We start from the raw sequence: 15,496 nt of genomic DNA, 5'->3' as shown, positions 1-15,496 counted from the left end.
TAGTAGAGGAGGAATCAGAAGATGAAGAGCCACAAACTCCGGCTGTGAGAAGATCAGTTCGAGAAAGAAGGCAGCCAGAAAGGTATAGTCCATTTGCTTTCAGTTCAAATTTTGCTTTGTTTGTTACTGATAATGATCCCATAACTGTGAAGGAAGCAGTGGATTCAGAGGATGGAAAACTCTGGAAAGAGGCCATGGTCGATGAAATGGCATCTTTGCACAAAAATGAGGGTTGGGATCTGGTGGAGTTGTCGGCTGGAAGGAAACCCATTGGCAGCAAATGGGTGTTCAAGAAGAAGACAAATGCAGAAGGAAAGGTGGAGAAATACAAAGCTCGGTTGGTAGCAAAAGGTTATTCCTAGGTGTCGGGAATTGATTTTGGTGATATTTTTTCTCCTGTTGCCAAGGTAACTTCTATTAGATTAATTTTATCTGTTGCTGCTGCTTTTGATTTTGAGGTAGAACAAATGGATGTGAAGACAACATTTCTTCACGGGGATTTGGAAGAGGAAATCTACATGAAGCAACCTGAAGGCTTTGCGGTGAAGGGTAAGAAAGAACTGGTATGCAAGTTAAAGAAGTCTTTGTATGGGTTAAAACCGTCACCAAGGATGTGGTATCAGAAATTTGATATATTTATACGGGGACTTGGCTTCACTAGAAGCAAAGCAGATCATTGTGTGTATTTTAAATTAATTGGTGACCGTATTATTTATATGGTCTTGTATGTGGATGATATGTTGCTGGTTGGAAATGACAAAGAAATTATCTAGGATTTGAAGACCCAATTGTCCTCCAAATTCGACATGAAAGATCTTGGTGCTGCAAACTATATTTTGGGCATGGAAATTAAAAGAGATCGGTCAAAGAGGAAGCTCTGGTTAAACCAGAGGATGTATGTCGAGACAATACTCCAGAGGTTTAATATGCAGGATAGTAAACCGGTGAAGGTTCCTATTCCTGTAGGTGTGAGGTTATTTGCTGAACAGTGTCCCAAGACACAAGAAGAGGAAGAGTACATGTCTCGTGTTCCATATGCAAGTGCAGTGGGTAGCATGATGTATGCAATGGTCTGTACTAGACCAGACATTGCACATGCAGTGGGAGTATTGAGCAGGTTTATGTCAAAACCTGGGAAGGAGCACTGGACAGCAGTGAAGCGGGTTTTCAGGTATTTGTGTGGCACTAGTGATTATGGTGTGTGCTACCAAGGAAGACCAGGATTGGACAGAGTGTTGGATATTCATGGTTTTGTTGATGCAGACTGGGCTGGAGATCTGGATCAGAGAAGATCTATAAGTGGGTATGTGTTTAACCTATTTGGAGGTGCAGTCAGTTGGATGAGTAAGAAACAATCTGTAGTGGCACTATCAACTACAGAGGCAGAATACATGGCAGCCACTCATGCAAGCAAGGAAGCAGTTTGGTTGTAGAGATTGTGTTCAAGTATGGGGTTAGTACAAGGAGCTATAAGAATAGACTGTGACAGCCAAAGTGCAATTTTCTTGGCAAAGAACCCTGCTTATCATTCAAAGACAAAGCACATTGATGTTCAATATCACTTTGTGAGGGATATGATAGAAGACAGAAAGGTGTTGCTGGTAAAGTTGGACACTTTGAAGAATACTGCAGATGCATTGACAAAATTTGTGAGCTCTGGGAAGTTCTCTTGGTGTAGAGAAGCAATGGGAATCTCAGGGCTGAAAAAATGACTAAGCTCTCCTGTGGCCCCCTGTGGAAAGAAAACAACAAGTGGGAGATTGTTGGGTTGTGTTATATTCTTTCCACGTAGTTAATAGGGGGTTTGAAGGGCACCCGTAACCCACTTTATGGGGTCCGGGGCAGCACCCCGGAAAATTTTGGTTTTGGACCATATGTTAGGTTGGGCGGACCCACCTATGGTTTTGTGCATGATTTTCGCACATGTTTTTTGGACGCGATGGTTTTCGGTGCATGGTATTGGACGCGATGGTTTTCGGTCAATGGTATTGGATGCTTCAGCATGTATAAATATGTATTGTAACATTGAAAGGAACATAATGAAAAATCAAGCTGGTAGTCCCGGTTTTGGGATCCAGGAAAAAATCTCTGTGCATATGTGTTTTATGGGTTATGCTCTCGCATTGTTTATTTTCTTTGTTTAAGAATTCGTATGCAGGTAATTTCTGTACAGGGTTAAAACCTACACTCATGTCCTGATAAATTAAACATAAAAGACAATCCAAATGCTAAATCATCTTTCCAACCTGGCAGAGACTTCACCCAGTCATGGTGCCCTAGCTGGATGCTACTGCATCAAAATTTAATAAAATAATCAATTCCAGTAAAAAACACTTATCAATATAATTATTTTTAATTTTAGAAAAAAATAAAAATAAAAATATTCCGTTTTTCTTAAAACTTTTATGGAAATTACAAAACCTCTCAACAAAATCATTTTTCATAATTTTTTTTGAAATAAAAATAATCGAAATCATAGGCACAGTGTAAGGAATTGATTAAAATATGATTAAGATAATCGGACCCAAAAGTATGAGATTAAAGTTGTTTAATCGAGAATTAGTGCATGACTTCAAAAGGCCAATGTTTGAAGCTATGACTTTGAAACCATGGGCCACATTGCATGGTATTGAAATTATCAAGTTCATTGGCCAAGGAATGTACTCAAATATATTAGACTGAGACAATAATATGAGACAACCATAATATTTTAGGTCATATGAATAGGGGTGTATGTTATGGGCGCATGATAGAACAAGTGCGACATGGTATTTAGTAGTTGCTGCTTAATTTAAATGTAGTAAGGCTGTAATTTGGTAGTTAAGCGATGAATTTATGAAAATTGATTAGATAAATCTAAAATAAGATAATTTTATAAATTTTATAAAATATAATATATGCTTATATTTAAGCTATAATTATTTTATATTTAAATTATTAAATTAGAAAATATTTTAATAAATAAAAATTATGAACATAAAATTAAAGGTAAAACAAAATATATATATTAAATGAAAATATATTTCTATGTTTTTAATTGTTGGGAATGTATATTAATTTTTTGAACTAAATTAATGCAGACAATAATGTTATAATGCGAGGCTTCTTTCTCATAACAATTCATTTTTTGTAAAAAGGTACAATTTCCAAAACTAATAAGCTAAATCTCCTCCTTCTAACAATTATAAGCATCTGGATTCCTTTCATCGTGAAAGCTTCTATCATATTCTTAGGACCCAAAACTCTAAGGTGGACAAACAAGTCAATCAAGCATGCAATCTGAGAAAGGGATAAACAAAGATCAATGGGCAACAAGGTTGGCAAACCATCCCATGATTTAACAATGATAATTCTAAAGGTCTACGTGTATTCAATCCATCAAAACATTAGAACCATGAATGAAAATCCTTATTTGATAGCCCACCCCCTGTGCATTAATGCGATCTTGGCTCAATCAATGATATGTGAGGCATTCATTATAATCAATGGTAGAGTCTCTTGGTTGGTGGAATGGGGCTAGCTTGCAAGCCATGCACCTCCTTGTACATAAACCAAGATGAGATTGCACTTGAGGATCCAACACAAAATCCCTCTTTGTGCATTTCAAGCTCAAGCTTCCTGAATTGATAGATTCATCACTCCCACATGTATGAAGGATCGTGCTCATGCAAGTAGTTCATGGCTTGATATACCCATTCATGGAGAAAATTAAGGATCTAATACAATTTCTTCTCTATTTAAAGGAGGCCGAACGTCGGTGGAATAAGGTAAAGGTTTGGCTTTGCCTCTTTAGTGATTGGGAGGTTCCATTGAGCCCACAAGATCTGGACAAGAGATTTGTGCAGTGGTCTGACTTGTCTCGGGTCGATTCCTCGAAATTGTCTCTTGCAACCAAGCTCTACCATAAGGGTTCTGGCAAGGAAGGGAAGAATCATTTGTTTGTGCATAGGCTTTGGAAAATTATGGAGGCAATTAACCGAGGATGTAATTATCTGAGCAAGGTTTAGATTCGTAACTTGTTTCTCTGCATGCTCATTGTTCTACATCGGTTTCCTTGGCTCTCATGGGAGAATTTTTTAACTTTATTTCTCTCTAGTGCTCTTCATTCGACCTCTGTTAGTCATTGGTATTGTCTCGTGGCGATTGGTATTCAACCACTTGTTATTTTGGTAAGCAATTGGGAATTTAAAATTGACCTGGTTAGTGATAGAGTCTGCAATTGGAAAGACCCAGTGATGGACAATACTAGTTGTGAAGGTGGAGGAGTGGGATCCTCAAAGTGCCCCCTCTGCCCACACCTTCCTATAGATGACAATATTTATTATCACTCTCTTTTGCAACTGCTCCTCTAACTCTCCCTTACAATTGTAAAATAATATGAAAAAATTCATGACTTCCAACTTCAGATTAACCATCAAAATGATGAAATTGATTCCCTTCGCAGTCCGTTCGAGAACCTCTTGGCAAGCCCAACTTCACAATATTACTCTTCAGATGGAAATGCATTTTTAAATCAGGTGGAAGCTATGTTAGTTGACTCCTCATTTGGTGAATGAAAAATTTGTGGAAAATTGTTTTATTATATGGTCAATTTTGCAGCTTCTATAGTTGCCACTATGCTAGTAAGATGTATGTAGCAAATAGTCAATGTGTTAGTGACATAGAAGCTCTCAGTTTTCCATCTTCTCTTGAAGATTTTTATACTAGAGTTTGATGTAAACTCTCGTTTTTGTTGCCATATGAGTGGAGACTTTATAAAAATCTCTACTCATGAGTGTTAGAAAAAAAACTTATATATTAATTATTTCATAATTAATGATAATAATTATTATTATTTTAAATAAAATGATAACATAGTTAAATCTTATAATTTTCTTAATTTTAGCAAACATAAGATGTATGTTGAAGTATGTGCTTTAATATTTATTATGAATTCATGTTTATTGATATTTACAAGATATTTAATCTATATATAGTTGCATTAGTTAATAATTGAATCAAAATTATGGAATCCCTATTTCAAAATTTACTCACCTACAAATATATATAAAAAATTAATAAGAATTAATTATCAATATATTTTTATTTCAAGTTAATATATTTATTTTGAAATATATATATATATATATATATATATATATATATATATATATATATATATATATATATATATAATTTCGTATTAAATTTTACATTATTTAAAAAACATAAAATAATGAATATGTAACCCAATTAAAAGAAAGCATATGTGTTTATATTTACAAATGAAAAAGAGAATATATATATATATATATATATATATATATAAAATTTGAGTTTATATATTAAAAAAATTTAACAAAATTACATACATGGCATTAAATTTAGGGAGAAAATAATAATCATTTTTCCAATCACCTAAAACAAATCAAATATAAACTTCTTCTCAAATAAATCAAGGAAATAATCATGTTTATTTATTATCATAAAGATGATGTAGCTTCACAAATGCTGAACAGAAAAAAAAAAGTATACATTGGAAATTCCCATGGGGGGTAGCAAAGACTATGATAGGGTGTTATGTCAAAACACTCCATGGTGTAAAGATCATCAATTTGAAATTACATGGGAAAAAATCCAACCATGCTAAGTGTCAGTGTGGCCTAGGTTGGCCTAGTTTGGTTACGATCCTTACGTGATTTTGATGGCTTAGATGCCCTTGGCATGCAGCTACTCAAGCCATAGGTTAGTCTTGCGAATAATCTCAAAACTCACATAAACTAACAAAAAAAATGATACATTGAAAATTGATTTATAAAAGCAGGTTGATTTGAACAATGATAAAAATATAATACATTATATGATACATTGATTTTAATATGATAAATGATGTAATGTTTTAATTGATGAAAAGATAAAGAAGAAATTATTTTACAAAATTGGTTTTAACATTACAATAATACAAATTATGAGAGAAGCGTTGTAATTCCCCACTTAATTTTATCATGCAAATTTTACTAGTGTTTAAATTACCTTAAAATATTGGCTTATAATTATCAAGAAATATTGGTACATACCTACATTGGTGAAACTGTAAATTTATTACTGATATAAATTTTGTTATTATTCAATTCCCAACTTACCTCCTCAAATTTAAATTTTGATAGGATATGGTTTCCTTCTATATATTCCAATTTAAATATCCACATCCCCAAAATGTCCTCTCAAATTTACTTAGGAGAAGACATAGTCCTCTCTAATTAATTACCAAATTATATATTCATATCTCATCCCAAAAACGTCCTCTCAAATTTACTTGGGAGAAGACATGGTCCTGTCCAAGTAATTACCAATTTATATATTCATCTCTCATCCCCAAATGTCCTCTCATATTTATTTGGGAGAAGACATGGCTCTCTCCATACATATATATATATATATATATATATATAAAATTTGAGTTTATATATTAAAAAAATTTAACAAAATTACATACATGGCATTAAATTTAGGGAGAAAATAATAATCATTTTTCCAATCACCTAAAACAAATCAAATATAAACTTCTTCTCAAATAAATCAAGGAAATAATCATGTTTATTTATTATCATAAAGATGATGTAGCTTCACAAATGCTGAACAGACAAAAAAAATTATACATTGGAAATTCCCATGGGGGGTAGCGCAGACTATGATAGGGTGTTATGTCAAAACACTCCATGGTGTAAAGATCATCAATTTGAAATTACATGGGAAAAAATCCAACCATGCTAAGTGTCAGTGTGGCCTAGGTTGTCCTAGTTTGGTTACGATCCTTACGTGATTTTGATGGCTTAGATGCCCTTGGCATGCAGCTACTCAAGCCATAGGTTAGTCTTGCGAATCATCTCAAAACTCACATAAACTAACAAAAAAAATGATACATTGAAAATTGATTTATAAAAGCAGGTTGATTTGAACAATGATAAAAATATAATACATTGATTTTAATATGATAAATGATGTAATGTTTTAATTGATGAAAAGATAAAGAAGAAATTATTTTACAAAATTGGTTTTAACATTACAATAATACAAATTATGAGAGAAGCGTTGTAATTCCCCACTTAATTTTATCATGCAAATTTTACTAGTGTTTAAATTACCTTAAAATATTGGCTTATAATTATCAAGAAATATTGGTACATACCTACATTGGTGAAACTGTAAATTTATTACTGATATAAATTTTGTTATTATTCAATTCCCAACTTACCTCCTCAAATTTAAATTTTGATAGGATATGGTTTCCTTCTATATATTCCAATTTAAATATCCACATCCCCAAAATGTCCTCTCAAATTTACTTAGGAGAAGACATAGTCCTCTCTAATTAATTACCAAATTATATATTCATATCTCATCCCAAAAACGTCCTCTCAAATTTACTTGGGAGAAGACATGGTCCTGTCCAAGTAATTACCAATTTATATATTCATCTCTCATCCCCAAAATGTCCTCTCATATTTATTTGGGAGAAGACATGGCCCTCTCCAATTAATTACCAATTTATATATTCATCTCTCATCCCCAAAATATTTACTTGGGAGAAGACATGGTCCTCTCCAATCAATTACCCAATTTTATATTTATATCACATCCCCAAATGTCCTCTCATGTTTACTTGTGAGAAGAGAAGTCAAATGTAAGGATGAGGGAGAAGTTATGACATTAATGAGAGGTGGTTGAGGTGGAGAAGAGAAGGAGGCATAAAAGGGGATGGATAATGGGAGGAAAGGGGATCCTTGGTCTTGCTTTTGTTTTGGTTTGGTTTTGGTTTTTTGAGGAATTTTTTTGGGAGGAAGGTGGAGAAGGGAGAAGGGAGAGAAGGAGAGTATTGTTTATCTTGGACACACACTACATTTGGTTGGAATTGGGCTCAGAGGGCTAGGGAACTTGTGGAGGTTTCCTGGGCTAGGAAATACTTCCTAGTTGGCTGGGAGGTAAATCCAGTTGGTAGTCAAGAGGAGTATCTCAGCAGAATCAGGAGCTCAGGGGCATCTCAACCAGGCTATCGGGATAGGTATTCCTCTATTCATTGATTACCATGTAAGTGATTGAAATGAAATGCTCACTATTTAATTGTAGGGAATAAAATTTAAATGGTAAATTATTTTTTTGAAAATTTGCCAATAAATTATTGCCTAGTTATTATATTTGAAATTAGAAAATTTAGTTCAGGTAGAGGACCCTAGGACATAGCCCCACACGTGGTATCAGAGCAAGGTCATTGGGGTCCAGAGAGCCGGTAATAGGGGTATGCATCTTCCTCTGCTTGCTACCTTCTGCTCCCCGCTTGTAGTTCATGGCATGACCTTCTACAATTTTGTTTGGCTCCTCAAAATCCTTCTTAGCACCCTCAATAGTCTTGTAAATGAAAGCGCAGTGCCTCTGGACATTCCCGTCAGTTTATCAAACCCTAAGGGCCATTCCTCGATTACTCTGTAATTCAAAAAAAAAAGTTTAGTAATTTATCTACTAGCATATCGTCCGGAACATTTCTAACATATATTTTCCACCGAGTGGTCTCGGTGGGAGGGTGCACTAGCACCAGGCCAACGAAAACCATCTGGCAAGCAGTCATCTTGCTATCAATTTTCTTGCTAGGATCCTTTAGGGATTTCTGCGTGCCTTCCATGTGTTTAAAGGTCACGAATCCATAACCCTTGGATTTCCCAGTTCCCTTGTCCACGAGGACAACGCATTCTTCCAGCTCGCTGTATTGGGAGAAAATGTACTCCAAAGCCTCTGACATAGTGTCCCAGCCGAGACAGTGGACAAAGATTTTTCTGTGCGCTGGATCCTTGTTGACATGTTTTCAAATATTTTCTACAAGTTGATGGTCTTTCTTGGCGTTCTCAGAAATGATTTCCATCAGTTTCTCTTTGCTGAGAGGCTCCAATAGCTTCTTCATGTATTCTCTGTCTTCCTCGACTTCGCCTTTGGTGCTACAATCGGCTTCAGAGTAATACCACGACTTTCTGCAAGCTTCTGTAATGACCCAATTACTTGTAGAAGTGTCTCTGAACATACATAAATAATGTCATACATGCCTGCTTCTAGCTCATCCAGAGAGGAGAATCAACTTCACTGCAGTACCATCAATGCCATGACCAGTTAAGGAAAACATTTATGCAACTGACTTTGTCAAATATGTCTTATCTTGATCAATGGTTTCAAGTATCCAATTATGCTCAAATTTATCAAATGCACGATTCTCCAACCGCAGAGAATTTGCTTGTGATAATTGCATAGATTTCTTCTATACTCGACGCTTATATATGTTATTCCCATAGCTACAATTTATTTGTACAGATGAACCTCATTAGCTTCAGCTAACGTGCTTGTAGACTCATCCAACAGAGCAAGTTTTGGTTGTGCAAGTAGCAACTGAGCAAATGCAAGTCGTTGTTATTCACCCAACAAAAGTACGCATGACGAGTCAACGTTGGAGTCCAAACCATTGCAATGTGCGATTAGATGATAAAGACATACAACCTTCAATACCCCAACAAGCTCATCTTCATTTGGCATAGGTTTAAGTTCACATTGTGTGTTTGCCAATCTCGAACTTTTCAATGAAAATGGTAGAGAATATGATTCTGACACAGCAATAAGATCTTCAATCCACGTAGGATAAAGCAGCTACTAGCGCAGTGTTCCTAAAACCATGTAAGGCATTGGAGGAAGGAAAAATATTGCCCCAGAACTTCCTTCTGTTCCATCTATGAGTTGGTGTTATTTGTCTTCTGTACGATAGTGTGTTCCATTCACTGGGCCACCATTGCTAATTGCTCCTTGTAAAATAGGTCTATTAGATCCTTTATTGCTCTATTTTATATGGAATCTAATAGTGCCTTTACCAGAACACCATATATTAGCAATAGCTCTCAACAGTGATGTTTTTCCACTTCCACTTGGACCCATTTTCAGTAAGTGATCTCCTTTAGTGACCACCAATGACAAGTCTTCAATAAGAGTCATGGTGTACTGTGGTGTTTGTAATGTTAAATGTTCAATTTCCAAAAGTTTTGGACCAACTTCAAAAGTATCTATTCCATTACATTCCAAAGCAGTTCCATAAAACTGATCACCCTTCAATAAAGCTATCTTTGGTTTGGAGTCTTCTATAAATAGAATATTGCTTTGATCCAAAATATCACTGAACTCACCTAACCGATCAATGGCAATTGAGAAAGCACTAATAGCCTGAAACTGGTATACAATTAGTGAGAATTCGCCCAAGACATGATTGAAAGCACAGTAAGATTGATTGATCACTCCAAATTTTATTTTGCCAGAGAAATACATGGGGGCCACAATAGTTGCAGGTAAATTTTGAATTAGGTATAGGTATCCACTGGTGAAGAAGTCCAAGTTCCGTGATGAAATCAATAATTGAGTTAAACTATCAAAAGCTTGTTTGAAGGACTGGAGAAGTAGCTGCATCTCATTCTCTTCACCTCCATAGAAAGCAATTGACTCTGCATTTTCTTGGATGCACACTAGCCCATAACGAAAATCTGCCTCTCTTTTTTTTCCTTGCATGAAGTTTAGGTTTACAAGTCCCTTTCTTGCAAGGACATTGATGGTTGTTTCCCCGAGTGAATAAACAATGAGCACCACAAACAAAGGTGGATAAATTCCAAACAGTGTGTTGCTGAATGATATCAAGTCTATTGTTGCCGTAAAGAATGTTAATGCAAATGAAAGAAAAGTCCCGGTGAATAATCCTTTGATCTAGGTTATCCATGATTGATTGTGATTGGGTCTTATAGAAAGTTTGGTTCTCAAAATAATTTCCCAAATAGTATCTTGTCATCCATGCCCGCCATCTCAGTCCAAGTGTTTCCCTTCCATAATCTCTCAGTACAAAGACCTACAAGGGTGCAGCAATTTGCTCACCAGAACTCCTCCAGCGAAAGTTCCAAGGTAATACAGAAGTTTCTTTGTGAACTTCTCCTGATCTTTGCTTGCAAGGGCATTATAAAAATCACAGCCAAGAAAATTGAATCCCACACTGATTCGTGTAGTGGCTAGGGTGAGAGAAAATACACCAGCGAGTTGTAAACTAGCTTGAACTTTATCCTCTAAGGTCCAATATGGAATGGAAACCGTCCAAAACCTATTGATAAGAAATGATGGGCTCAAAATTCTCCGCCTCCACAAACATTCACCTCAACATTCTCCTCTTCAACAAGAAATGCACCAAAACAGAAACTAGATGGATGCTTTGAGTTGGTTTCCACTCATTTGGCTGAACCCCAAAATATCTTACAAGTTTAATAATCCTCTCTTGATCTGCATGATTGAAAATGCATCTAGCAATCCATTCAATTACAGGTTCCATCAAGCAGACATGCATCCATTTTTATTGATAAGACTTCATCATTTTTGGTACCTAGATTGCCTGAAAGAACCCTTTGAAATAGTGTGATACAATCACTAAGTCCTGTGATGAGAAAACCCTTTTTCGTAAGGAATCAATGCTTGTGCACAACCATCCAAGTACAAATGATCAAATGCAGAGGCTAATGGATCTGCTAACCCTCTAATCATCAAACTCAATCGTTGGCAAACATTCAACAGATTCTCATCCAAAAATGTCGAGAACGGAAAATAGCCACTTCCAAGTATATTCGAGGAAGTAGTTCTCGAATAGAACCAATCTTGTAAAACCAATTGCTACACGTTTCTTTAGCCTCATGCAGAACATCGATGCATGTGAATCCCTCAGGTAAAAGTCATATGATATTTCCCTCATCATCAAATTCTGCCTTTCTCTTGATACGCTTCTTGAAAAAGAGTGGAAACAAACTGAAAAATATGGACACTGTATGTGCTAAGCACAGACACAATCCTGGAGACAGTGAAGGAAGTGAGAATGAAGATGGCAGTGTAGATGGTGCGGATGAGGAATTCTTATGAAAGGTTACGAATGGAGAGTCAAAACAAGTAAAACAATGCTCCAAATTAGATCATCGCTATAAAAATAAGCATACTAGTGTTCTATCCCGAGATTATAAGAAATTGAGATCCAGGAATGAGGATGAAGGGGATGATGCATTTCTGACCAAAAAGAGGCCAATTGAATATGGGGACACTGAAGCTACAAGTTGGCAACAAGAATTTAAAAAAAAGAGGGAAACTTAAGATCAATATCAATAAGCTTGTTGGCCAGCGTTTTGTCTCTGATGAGGAAGAACAGACCACAAGTACATGTTTATTTCTTTATAGCAGAAACTGGAGAATTTATATTATAAATGGTTGCAACATTGTTGATCAACGAAGTGTACATAGAGATAGCTTTTATGAATTTCCAAGAAAACTAAATAGACGTAATATGCCAAAAATAGAGTTTTTAAGTACCTTTGCAGTTAAATCCTTCCAAAAACATTTTGGATGGTATATATCCTTAAAAAAATGACGTTTAATATTATTATTGAATGACAAATCCATATTGATAAATGAACAACTCAGTTACTCACAAAATATTAAATACAAAGACATTGACTAAATTGAATTAGGCTTTAGTGTGGTCTCAGGATCGTGATAGCGCTAAAGCAAAGTCATCATTGTATTTTCTCTTTGGCCTCTTTCATCTTTTTGTTAAAATGTATTATATATACTCTTCCAATTGCTACAACAACAACATCACATTCAACTGTAAATAGCTTTTCAAGGTTCACCTCCTCTTGTGTTTGAGGCAACCCCAAAACAGAGTCCATGGTAACATCAGCCCATGGTCTATTCAACACGGGCAAAGGCTTATGCAAACTAGTACTTTACTATCCTCTACAATTTAACAAATCTTGAAAGCAGCGATAAGTTACTCACATCTCTCATTGTGGCCAACGAAACCTTCAACTCACTTAACTAAGTACTTTATTTTTCTGAAAGCTTCCTCTCAACCCACTTGAATCCAATTTTTGGATCAATTTCTCTCTCATTGATCTAGCTAGAATACATAATTGTTTATCTTTAGACAAAAATCCATCCACCAACAAATATTCTTCAAAACTGCTTCTAGTGTTTAATTGGTTGGTAAGATTCGAAACCCTTTTTCCAACATATGTAGAATTCAGGTAATCCTTTTCTATTACATTCAAGTCAATTGTCCAGCATAAGGCAAAATCCATTCACCAACAAATATTCTCCAAAAGTGCTACTAGTTGTGCCTCTTCAATTACATTAAAGCCCATGGTTCAGTTTCAGGGAAAATTTTAAGAACCCCCCTAAATTTATAAATATAATAAATGGGCGAATCTCCATGGTATATAGGAAAAATGGAAGGCGATTTTATCAATAATATAATATGTATATATAATTTTTTGGCGAATCTCTCACCAGGCATGGCGAATATTTTACTCAATTATAAAATCTTGTAAGATCTTGGCGAGTCTTTCACTAAATAATAAAACTTTGTAAAGTCCTAGTGAATCTTACCATAGGCTACATGTTGGTTTAATTCCGCCATTTAAATAGGCTACATTCCAGGTGAATACCATGGGTCAATACCATGTGCCATTTTGGTGAATACCATGGGTCAATACCATGTGCCATTTTTATTTTTATTAATTCTAATATTAGGGTTAATAATGGTTTTTTGCATGGTATTAATAACAATCTAGTCCATGGTATTTGTCCCATAGTATTTTGGCCATAGGTTTCACCTAAATATAACCCATTTTTTGAGTGTTCCTAAATATAAGGTGACTTATGGATTAAATATAAAAAAATGTTTTATTTGTTTACCATACCTCTCGTTTATTTATATTTTTATTAATTTACCATACCTATTTTACAAATATGGTATTTGGCCCATAGGATTCACTTAAATAAAACCTCTTTCTTGAGCCTTCATAAATAGAACGAGGGTTATGGACTAAATATAAAAAGAGGTTTTATTTATTTACGATACGTGTAGTTTATTTATATTTTTATTTATTTACCATACCATTTGCGTAAGTATAAAAAGATGTTTTATTTATTTACCATACCTCCACTTTACTTATATTTTTATTTGTTTACACCCTTATATGTATATAAGGTGACTTATGGAGTAAATATAAAAAATGTTATATTTATTTACCATACCTCTCATTTATTTATATTTTTATTAATTTACCATACCTCTTTTATAAATATGGTATTTGGCCCATATGATTCACTTAAATAAAACCTATTCTTGAAAATGGGCAAATGGATTCACTTAAATAAAACTTATTCTTGAAAATGGGCGAATGGAAGGTTGTAAGTCCTAATTTCAAGGGCTAAATTTACCTTTTTTACCCTCTCCCTTAAAATAAGGTGGGCTATTTGAGGTGATTTGTAAAAATGTACTATGATACAAAATATTTGCCCACTAAAAATTTAAAACCCCTTAATTTCGCCAAAGGGCGAACATTCGCCCCTAAAATTATCCTTGTTCAGTTTGCATAGTTATAATTAAATGGTAGCCCTACTAAAAGTTTCCGTAGGAACATTGCATTGCTTATTATATGTTGAATAACAAAAGTGACAATCTGAAATAATGGGAACCAATTGCCATGTCCATGTTATAATTTTTCTCGGGAATTTATATACTATAGTGCTTGATGATCTGGGCAAAACAAATTCTTGACATAGGAAATAATGCTGCGAATATAAGGTTTTTAAATGACAACATATATTTCTTTACCAAAAGTGTTATATTTTCTTTTGGCACCAATTTTGTTAAAATGTGCTACAAGCCTACATGTCTGAGTCTGACTAAATACTAATCCAACTGCTACAGAAGAAGCATCATAGAACATCAAATGCTATATAAGTGGGGATATACACCATTTAAGTCCAATATTATATATCCCAACCTATACAACATTTAATGCATTGCTGCATGGAGCATATTGTTTTCCCTTTTGGGTAGATAAATATCTTTTTCCAGTGTTACTTCATCTAAATGTTGACATTTGGTGCAACTTGTTAAGGCTTCAGCTATGTCAGAAATGTTTAATAAACCTCTCCTAAATATTTACTACCAAAAGAACTTCTAAAACCACCTCACCAAAGGAAGTCACTAATCAAGGCAAGTCATGAAAGCCAAACAAGAGGAGGAAATGAAAACTTGGTCCAGTTCCTTTGTTCAAATCATTTCTGCTATGAGAACAACTTCTTTTAACTAAGGTTGCCTGGCCTTTTCACTAGCTAGGTGGTCTACCATAGTTGTTCATTGCAAGATTCTTGCCAAAACAGGCATGCAAGCTATGCCCAGTACGTGTTACATTAAAATGTATCAGTTGGTAGATTTGCTTCCCACTTAAACTGCATTTTGGGAGATTTTTTCCTGAGCTAAATGCTTGTAGTCTTATTGAATTACCGAAAGAAAAGCAACGTTACAATTTGTATTTTTTTTTAATTTTTATTATCACAATAGAAAAACATATTATTATAAGCTTTGGAATGTTAAAAAAGGATAACTATAAGTATAGACTATTTA

At 34.7% G+C, this 15,496-nt stretch overlaps 1 pseudogene; it reads right to left on the bottom strand.

Annotated features, from left to right (window-relative positions):
• Positions 1 to 8,190: 8,190 nt before the first annotated feature.
• On the bottom strand, positions 8,191 to 9,049 carry LOC149233428 (UBP1-associated protein 2B pseudogene; annotated as a pseudogene).
• Between the last annotated feature and the right edge of the window lie 6,447 nt (positions 9,050 to 15,496).

This window comes from Pinus tabuliformis, chromosome J, assembly GCF_031772625.1.
Source record: "Pinus tabuliformis cultivar Carrire ecotype Pingquan chromosome J, CPIR1, whole genome shotgun sequence".
Lineage (NCBI taxonomy): Eukaryota > Viridiplantae > Streptophyta > Pinopsida > Pinales > Pinaceae > Pinus > Pinus tabuliformis.
This window is presented reverse-complemented; position numbering and strand designations above follow the sequence as displayed.